The 10,321-nt window shown below is 44.2% G+C and overlaps 1 protein-coding gene across 3 annotated transcripts in view; it reads left to right on the top strand.

Moving 5' to 3' along the window:
• The first annotated feature begins 1,959 nt into the window (after positions 1-1,959).
• Positions 1,960-10,321, top strand: part of MYO1B (myosin IB) — a 99,854-nt gene continuing 91,492 nt past the window's right edge. Inside the window, exons 1-2 of one of the 3 annotated variants that reach the window (XM_084522884.1) lie at positions 1,960-2,332; positions 2,877-3,080. The gene's annotated coding sequence lies outside the window, so the exon portion shown is untranslated. Of the gene's footprint in view, positions 2,333-2,876; positions 3,081-8,951; positions 9,967-10,178; positions 10,259-10,321 lie in introns of those variants that run through there. The other 2 variants (XM_084522883.1, XM_084522882.1) reach the window with 2 other exon arrangements.

Raw genomic sequence — 10,321 nt, 5'->3', positions numbered from 1 at the left:
GCAGGGCTTGCAAAAATTAAGACCTACAGAACATGCGATTTAATGTACAGTACTAGCTCAATTTGACTGTTTTGGGGCCTAAGGGAGAATTGTCATCTAATTACTACTATGTGTAATGTTTTCAATTTTCCTGATTTAGTTTCAAAGCATAGAAATACTATTTTCCCCTCTCTTGATTGCTCGAGACATTTTGATTGTTAAAATGTATTTTGTATAATTTCTTAACTTAGCCTGGCAATCCCCCCTTTGAGTGTCTGTTTTAATTATACTGAAGCAAGCTATGATTTTTCTGGCTTAAAATTTCCAAGAATGGATGCCAGTAGCAATGTGTTTGGCTAGTGCTTCATGCTAGACCTGCCAAAGCAGAAATTCCTCAGGCTATTTGCTTCTGAGTGTTTGTTTGTTTGTTTGTTTGTTTTTTGGGGGGAGGTCAGGCCTTAAAACAAGGAGCACATGATCCAGTGTTCGTTTTGATTGACTCCGAGTGGCTGACTCATTTACGTGTCCCTTCCTCTCTGCAAAAGCAGTGCACAAAGGTTCCATAATGATGGGGAAAAAAAAGAAATCTGCTTGCTTTAGCAATGTGAAAAGAAGGGATCAGGATAAGCCTGGCAGCAAGATGTTATGGTGGTGAATAGTAAGCCTTGCAGCTAATGTTTATAGCTGCGTAGAGGATGTTTTCTTGTAATCTCATATTCTCGTCTTTATAGTTACATTATAATGAGTAACTTATTTTGTTTGCTCAGGAGATGTCTGTGTTTGGCACCCTGTGGAGCTGGAATATGTAATACTTCCTTCTTTCGGAAGAGTATGCTGAAAAAAGAGAATATCACATATTCTAGCTGTGTAAGAAGACAGTATTTGACACATCCCTTGTGCAAATAAAGGAGTTACCATAGATTACTGTGGCGTTTGAAAACAGCTATAGCTAACTGGTTGGCAAAGAAAGAAAAAAATCATGTGGAGGTGCTGCTCACGATGTCTTAACACAGGGAATGGGGGACACATGCAGATCGGTAGGATTCCTCTCTTCAGATAAAAAAAAGTTTTGTTTTGTTTTGTTTTGTTTTCCTTAAAGTAAGTGACAACTGAAACAATGTGAAGTCTAAGATCAGTGTTCAGTGTTACTCAATTTTTTATTTACTGGCAAGACAAGGCTATATGTGTGCACGGTCTCCCTAGTTAAAATTACGAGCTGCTTGGTATTAAACCGGGAGTGCGTGTGCCCCACATCACCGGCTCTGAGGGAGGGACTGTGTCGTGAGTGAAGACCAGATCGTGCCTTCAGCTGGAGCAAGCAGCCCTCGTCACACTCGGGCGGGCCAGAAGCACAGCAGAACCGCAGGGCTGGGGGACAACCTGGGCTCTGCAGCCACTGCCAAGCTCCCTCCTGCTGTGACCCGAGGCTCCCAGCCACGGCTCCAGCTGCTGTAGGTGCTAGCTGAAGTTGAAAAGGCCAGCTGGCAGCTGGGGGCAGGCTGTTCCTTTTCTTCTTTCTCTTAGCTTGTGTTTCTGTGGGTCCTTTAGGAAAATATCTTTTTAGGAGAGCAGTTTCCTCTGCTGTATCATGGTCTCCTGCTAACAGGCAAGCTGTGTCCCCTAGAGGAAACCTTTGCTACTTAAGTGGTAGGTGACGTTCTTGTGTTGGATATCAGTGCAGTGGTGAATATAATCCTGTGTGAAGCAGTGACATGATCCTACTGTGCGGATCAGGAAGTTTAACTTAGATTTTTTTTTCTAAAGCATCGAGACAAAAGTATTCTAGAAACTACTGAGGAAGTAGTAATTCAGCTGCAAAGGTGAAGTCCCCCACCGTCTGGTACCAATAAAGCTCCAGTCTTCGAGGGTGATTTCCAGAAAACAGATGTTTTGCTGAATACAAATTCCACCAAATTTCCCAAAAGTTTGGTTTCAGTGAGAGCTGAAAAGGCTAAGAGGCTGCAGGAGCAGCTGCAACCCTTCCACACTAGCTGGAAAGGATGTAGGGTCTAAATGAGTATCACTGGCAAGTAAGAGTGCACTTACCCCTGAGCTAGTTGAATATTGCTTGCAGAGGATGGAACTTTGTTTCTGCAGGCAGCTGAATGGGTTAGTTGGTATCTCATCTTTCCTGTGCAACTTTTTTCTTCAAAAACCTGAAAGATAAAACTGCAGTATTACTGAAGAAGTCAGTAATACAGAAGCTGAGTGAGCCAGAGCAATAGGAAAGGAGTTTACCCTGGGGGGACGAGCAGGAAGCCCCAGTGCAACATACTGAATATTTCAACAGTGATATGTCCATGATTAATAAATTCATGAGAAGCTCTTGTGCAACAGTACATGGAGCAGACAAGTGAGTAAGCATTTTAAAACCCTTGTTGCAGTTGGTTAGTAATTACACAGGGCTATTCTAATTCCACAGGAGGTATTTTGATGCATAATCTGAGTTGCTATATATGAAAAGTGTTAAATCAAAAGGTTTTGTAAAAATCTAATGTTAGTAGAAACATCCTTCTGATTAAAAATGCATAAATACTATTTTGTCTTAGATTAAATGTCTTTGTGCTTTTTTTTTGGAACAATATTGCTGCTGTAGGCTGCTGGAATAATCAAAAGCAAATAAACTAAAGAATAAAATGAGCAGATATGAGTTTACTCCATAAAAGAGGCAAAGGGTCTAACTTTTCCAATGCTTTTAAGAAGGACTTTGTTTTTGTTTTTAAAACTGATGTGTGATACTTTTTTTTTTTTTTTTTTTCCCCCGTTATGGCTTTTAATTTGGAGTCCTTTGCTCTGAACACAAGAACTAGCAAAACCCTATCTAATACTAGCACATCCATTTCTGTTTGTATTTTTACTTTTGGCACAAAGATTCAGCGTTTCTTTTTATCTTTTAGATACAGAACCACCAAGGAAAAGCCTTTTGGAGTGAGAACGTGCATTTCTGTTTAACCTGAAGGTGCCACGACAATTTTCATTAGTTGCTCAGTTTGCAAAGACAGCCCAAAACTCAGCAAAGGTGGCTGAGGCGAAATTGCATCAAATCCCAAACATTTGGTTATCTAAAGTCCAGACCTCCGGTTCAGCCAATCCCTTTCAGGGTAAGCTCATTCCTTGCTTAGCAAATAAAACCTAGCTGTTCAAAAGATTGAGGACATGATAAACTCAGATATTCACCCATATCGCTGCCTGGATGTTTAAACAAGACCGAGTTGTTCATTAACATTGATAGCAATTAAAAGAAACCTTTCCTTTCATCTGAGCTTGATTAAGACCTCATACATCTCATGCTATGCTGTCAGGAGGTGAGCAGCTGCAGACTAATAGGCATTGATATCCTAGCCTCTGCCCTGAAAAAGCTGCATTTTCCTTATAATCTCTGAGGCCTTAGTGTGGCACCAGTCGCCAGTGTTTGTATGCAATGTATGAAATTCCTTGCAGTGCTCATTCATTCCTCCAAGCCTGGGTCTGCAGGAATTTCCCACATGGAGAAAGTTATCTGTTCTTTAAACAAGAAAATGTAAATTAATGTCTTTTGCAGTAAAGTCGCTGAATAAGGATCTCCTACAGACTTAGTTCTATATGTAGGCAGAGGCAGTTTCTGGAGTCAAGCCATTCATTTTTCTCCCTACAGTCAAAAGCATTCATTATAGCCTACGAGTTTTACTTCAAGTCTACCAGCTTTGTTTGAAAAAAAGAACTCAGCCTTCTGGAGACTTTCTGTCTCTTCTGGTGTGCTCTGTTGATAAAGTGACCAGCCCCAATGCTTGCACTGTGGCACCTTGGAAAATGTGTTTTCTTCCAGATGTGAAGTCCCTGCATCAAATCACAGGAACTCTCTTGACATGAGTGTTCTTTCCAAGAGCTTGAGTAGCATGTGTGTCCTCAGTATCTGCGTTGCTGTTGGTGTTTCACATTGCTTCTTGTCCTGTTTCAACAGTTCTGCAGCCATGCCAGCATGTTGTTGGCTCTGACAGCATGCTTAGCGTGATGCTCAGCCATTAAAGAGAACATTTCCCTGTACAGTACGGTGCAGGAACCCTCATCATGCACCCTGTAGGAAAAGGTTTTCTGACATTGTCCTTGCTGATGCAACTGATAGATCTGAGGCAATACAGCAAGTAGCTTCGACTAGTCTGGGCTCTTATTCTTTTTGCAGAGGCCTAGGAAGCAAATGAGGTGGAGAGGAGGGGCAGGCGCCTTTTTTCCTCATCTGCTTCTCAGTATTTCTGAATGTACAGGGGGACCAGGCCTTGTGCTCTACTAAATTCAAAGGTTATGACTTCCACTGGCTCCTGGGATGGGTGATGTGCTGAAGGAAAGGTTGCTTTTTGATCTGTTTCTCTCTGATATTTTTTTTTTTTTTTTTAAGGCAGAAACAGTAATTCATCCCTTAAGTGGATGCTGCAGAGCTCACAGATGAGTTATGCAGATGAAACTGCAGCTTTCTAGCTATTTTCTCTCTCTGAGCTGCGCTTTCTTACAGAGACTCATTACAGAAACCATAGGGTCGTGTATGGACCCTTTCTATTTGTATTCTATATTAAAGCAGTAAATCAGTTTATTTCACGTGTGCTTTTTCTGTGTGTTAGCTGTTGGGTAATTTAGTCCAAAGTCAGCCGAACATCTTTAGTTACTGCAGAGATAACACATCCTACGGACTGTTTCCATTTCTATTTGTTCAGGACTGTCTAAAGCAAGTAGCCAGCCAGCTTGGCAAGTGTCTGTTCGCAACATCTCTGTTTGTGCACGTGATACGGGACCTTTGGAGCTGCTGTGTGCATGTGGGGCCCTGAAACAGCAAACCTCACCGCTCCTGCACTCTGCAGCTCCTTGCAGCTTGGCGTGGTGCTTTGGTTTACATCCTGCTCTCCTTATGCCTTTTTTTTTTTTTTTTGCATCATGTTGGAAGCGGTCACGAGACCTACCAGGTGCTGGGAATATAGTGAGCTTTGTTAGGTAGCTGTTCTGGATTTTACAGAGTGTCTTTCTGAAGCAGCAGAACTGGGCTGAACCAGGCTTTGAACATCAGAAATACATTTGATTATAACGTGTACATTTTGTCAGTGTAGAAATGATAATCTATACGTTACACAGAGTAATAATCACAGAGAATAGTGAAACTGTGCACTGTGAATGCTGGCAGCATTCATGTGAGTTGTGTTTTGAGAGTCTCATGCTGACATTTAATGAAGTCCTTGGATTGAACCAGGTAGAGTAACAGCTTGAGTAAGTGCATTGATGATGAGATAATAGGGCAGTGCACAGGAAAGTTGCACTGATGTTTGCTCCGTTTCCATTTGGATAGAGTTAAAGCTTTGGCCGAGGCACTGGTTACACCACTGTAGCCCCACTTCTTGCAGGAGAGATGCAGCTGGCTCACAGTGCTGTAGCCGGAGCTAGATCCAAGGTCCTTGGTGTAAGAAGGCTGCAGATCGCACCCCTTACAAGCACTGCGCTCACCTGTGGTGGAAGCAGAAATGTGCCACGTACATGTGTTATTAATTTGCTTCTTGTTGGCAAAAAAATTGCGCTCCTAAAGAGTTCGCTATGTTGTAATAAAGTTGGAGAACAAAGAAATTGCTATTCCTCTGCACATAAAACACACTCAATCTCCAGTGAGTAGTTAACAATTGGGGAACATAGGAAGAACTCTGATGCTGGCAACGTCTGTCTGGCATGTGCAGTCACATCCATCACAGCTGGGTTACCTTCCGCCGGCTTTTCTTGCAATTAAGTTGGAAATAAAACTGTCCTTATGTGCCCGAGGTAAGCTGATCGCTTTTCTTTAGAAAGCAGGGGAAGTGGAAGGCTCTCAGACTCACAGAAATGATTAGGAGGGAACTTCCAGAAACATTTTGTTTCTGGGCTCTTTAGCCATTTATTTTTCCATGCCGCTCTTCTCCCCGTTACTTACATGCTTTCTTTGTTGCTTTGTATTTCTACCGTGCTATGAATAGCCAGCAAGGAGTTTGACTGCATTCTTCATCAGCCTGCGCTTTTGTGTGGAGTCAAAAAGGTTTTAATACTTGCAAGGGCAGTTCCCTTTTAACCTCTTCTTTAAGAAAATCAGGTAAGGTGAGAGAATTGTACATTATTAAAGGAAACATGCCAAATAATTTCCTCATATGCAATTACCTGTATTAGTATTTATAAGGTCTGTGCTAAGATTTCACAGCCTTTTATTAAAGGCCCAGGTCATCCTCTTTTATGCTTCCATTGGCTTTTATTCCTCTGTGCAACCCCTTTTCTACCACGATATTTTGTTGGTTTTGTTTGTAAGCCTTTGTCAGCTTTCACTTTTTCAAATTCGAGTGGAAATAGCAGACCTGCTTCTAATAATGGAAAAAAATAATAGCAAAGCATAACTCCTCATTAGAAATCTGGATAAATGGATTGTAGAAATCCCACATCATTTCCTACTACCACACAGGACTGATCACTCCTAGTGTGCAGCAACTTGTTAAGCCTCAGTATGCGACGTGCGGGATTTATTAGTATAATCTGCTTGGTTTTATTCTGCAAAGAAGTTTGCATATACCTACAGTTCGATCCCAGCACCTGTGCTGGGTAATTTTTTGTTTGCAACAGTAGTCCTGGTCCAATATCCAAGAAAATGTTTCCCTTTTAACCAGAGTCTTGAAGGACAGATGACGACACAAAGTATAAAGCTGTGTCTTTGCTCTGTTCATATACATGTAGGAGGGAGAATCCCCCCAGGCAGATGTTACGTGTGGCTGGAAATCTCAGCACAGTGCAACTCTGTCATTAAACCAACACCTATTGTGCTTGGGGAACCACAGCAATACATTATAAAATCAAAGAGTTCTGTGAAATGTATGTGCAGTGGGACAAGAACATCCACAGTTATCTTGCTGCAAGTATTTTCAGGCTGTGTTCCACTGTATGCCTGGAGATTGCAGTGCAGCTATTTTACCAGTAATGTTTGTCTTCCAGTACACAAAGAGACTCCTCTCCCTAGTGTTACGTGGTTCCAAAATGCGGATTTCTCCCCTACCACTTAATCTGAGGACTTCTGAATCTCACGCAGCACTGGGTCCTTTCCCTCCCTAAGTTATGGTTTTGATTATTTGCTTCAGAGGCTCTTTGTGAAGGGATGCAATCAACTATGTCTCCAAAAAGTGTTTTTTTTTTTTTTTTTTTTTTTTTTTTTTTTTTTTTTCCCATCAGTAGGAAATGTAAAGTGCTACATTGCTAATGTAAAGATCTTGTACAGTGCTAAGGTAAATGCACTGCAATGTAAAGATCTTGTACAGTGCTAATGTAAAGATCTTCCTAGTGTTTGCAATGACCAAGGGCACCTTTTTGTGAGGGTCCCAGATGTGTGCAGGAAGCACTCAGCCACTAGATAGAGCCTGGTGTGTGGTGTGAGGAGGTGGGAGCTGAGCCACGTCCACACCAGGGGGATTCTGTGCTACCACAAGACCTTTAGCATGAAGTGTACGAGCTTAGTTTGGAGACTTTGGTAGCTTGTGTCGAGGACCAAAGGGATTTCAAGCCTGATGCAGCCTGAAAAAAATGTGAGTGCTGCATCTCAGATGCTGTCCTGTGCTTAATGCTAACACACAGGGGGAGATGTCTCCTGGGTTGACCTCGTCTCTCAGGAGGTAGGTCTGGACCCTACTGAGGGTCCTAGAAAATCCTAGAATTTTCTCACTGAACATAGGAACAGCGACACAGCTTGGTCTTCTGGCGAAGAGGGAGATGAAAAATGTGGTTGTCTAAGTCGTGTTGTCAGCTCTGTCAAGGATTTTCTGTATTGGGGCAGGGAGGGAGGGAGTGTTACTCTTACTCACTCAGTTTCCTCCTTTATGAATAGGAATAACTTGTTCTTACGTAGTTGGTTTCTCTCTCCATATACGAGAATTGTATACCCAAACGAGTATGAAATAATAAATCATGTCAATCAGTAACTATACTTGGTATCTGAAATAAAGATTAGCGAAAAACAAAGATTGTTTTCCTAGGAACAAGGAAAATTACGAGTGTTTGTTTTCTCATTTTATTTTCTTTTGAAAGGTAATTTTAAGTTACAAATTAAAAAATTCTACCTGAAGTACAGACCTGTTAATTATGTTATTGAATGTATTTAAATGCGTGGTTAAACCAACTCAATGCGTTTGAGAGCACGTCTACCTCCCATCCAGTTTTACTTAGCAACGTGTCAGATATTTCTGCATTTACAGTGAGGGTAACTCACTAGAGAGCCATGAACGTGGCTGAGACTGGGTCACTACGCTGCCTTGTTGCACATACAGTAGAAATGAAGTTTCACAGTAGATCTATTTTTGTTCTTTAAAGTTTCTGCTTCAGCATTTCTGTGCCTTTTCTCTGTGAGGTTGGCTAGGAAATAGCTCTAGGCATTAACTACTGCTCTTCTTATTGCCAGATATTGCTGTAGATAAAACTGAGGACTGCTGTGTGCTTGATTTGTGGTTTGTCAGTGCAAATGGGACCCAGAATCTCCACAGATGTGCCCTTGCAATCTGAGGAACAGACAGTTTTCTGGTTGGTTTTGTACCTGACTTGTTTGCCTTCTGAAACTGTAGCCCTTAAGGCTGTAATCAAGAAACTATAATCCGTCCCCCTTCAGGACAGAACTTAAAAGCATGGGAAAAAAAAAAGAGATCTAGGCTGCTGTTGCTTTTCAGGAAAAGGTTTGTAACCTGCCGTGCGCTCAGATTTAAAAGGTACAAAAATGTACCATAAATTAGAGTGAGCTGGACTGGCCACAGCTGCACCATTTTCCTTGCTTTGTGAGAGTGTTTAATCTGCTGCAGGAAGCAAAAGCTTTGTTGTTAATGTGGTCTCTGTGGGGGAAGATATTTCAGATGGGTTTTTGGGTCAGAGAGGAGAAGAGAGCGAGAAGGGCAGCACTCCACATCTCCAGGCAGACCCAGTAGCAGGTGAATGATCGGGAAGAAGTAAATCCTCAGCGTTAATGCCAGCTGGATTTTGTTTTGCCAAGAGCCATGCTCTCACCCCAGCTGAGAGCCACTTGAAATGCTCAGTCTGCCAGAAGAGAGAGGGGGACAGCCGGTCAGCTAGCAGAGGGCATGTCCCGGGGGGCTGCAGGATGCTCCCCAAAGGCCAGCAGCACCAGGAGGCTGCTGTGGGACTGCTTGCTGAGGGGGGCAGCAGGGCACTGCTCCTGAACAGGGCAGGTTATCCCCAATCTCTGGTCCTGGAGGTTCCTCCTCTGTGACCAAGCACATCTTTCAGATTTTTTTTTTGTTTTAATTTACTGCAGGCTGTGCCAGTGGTGATTGTGGTAGTCCAGCAGATGTAGCAAAAAGGACAAAAAAAAAGCCCAAGTTTGTGCAGTGATAACCTTTCTATTGCACTAGCTTGCTTTAGGGAAAGAAGAAAAAGAGCTTTCAGGATCAATGTTTCTTATTAAGCCAGGACAAAGCAAAAAGTGTAAGGTGTAGCAGTGGGCTGCTAATTCATGTTTTATAAAGACTGACAATGCTAAATTGCCTCAGAGTAAGCAGGGGTAACGAGATGCCTTTCACGCAGAGCTGGAGCAAGGTGGGGATGGAGTGCTGGAAGAGGGCAATGGGGGATACTTGGGGTTCATCGCCTGGAGGACAAGGCAGCCTCCCGAGGATGTTTAATACAGCCTGCGTTACAAATGCTGCCAAGCAGCAGCTGTTACGGACGGACAATTATTTACAGGACTCTCAGCGTCCAACAGGCTCGAAGCACACGCTGTGGCCAGCGCTAACCCTGCTGAGGCGCAGCGCCAGGAGCCTGTACGGACAGCAGCGATGAGCTTTCCTCTCCTTTGGGTGAAGTGAGTGGAGAAAGTTCACAACCGAGGCAGAAATTTTCCTTTTCAACGCAGCGACTGGTGATGCTTTTAACCGTGAGGTGATGGTTTTAACCGAGGCGCCCCGGTGAGAGGCGTGCAGTCCCTGGCGCTGCGCCGGTACAGCAGCAGCTCGCAGAAACGGGAATCCTGAGGTAACTTTCACTGATGCTTGGAGGAAAAGGGATTTAAAAAAATAAAAGAGTGGAAGGAGAGGGCGAGGCCGAGGCGGCCCCGCAGCCCCTGCCCGTGCCGAGGCCGCCGGGCGGCGCTGCGAGCTCGGGGCGGCGGCGGCGCCTCCTCCCCTCCCCTCCCGGGCCGGGGCCGGGGCCGGGGCCGGGGCTGGGGCTGGGGCCGGGCCGGGGCGGAGCCGCTCCCCGCGGCTGCTGCGGGGCCGCGACCGCCGGCGGCTGGGCGGGAGGCGCCGGGGAGCCGCTGGCTGTGGAGGTACCGGGGCTGCGGGCAGGGAGCGGGGGGGGGGGGGGGGGGGGGGGCGGCCGGGAGCCTCCG

The sequence above is a fragment of the Aythya ferina genome, assembly GCF_964211825.1.
Source record: "Aythya ferina genome assembly, chromosome: 6".
Classification (NCBI taxonomy): domain Eukaryota; kingdom Metazoa; phylum Chordata; class Aves; order Anseriformes; family Anatidae; genus Aythya; species Aythya ferina.
The sequence above is the reverse complement of the archived record's forward strand: the minus strand, read 5'-3'. Positions and strand labels throughout refer to the sequence as shown.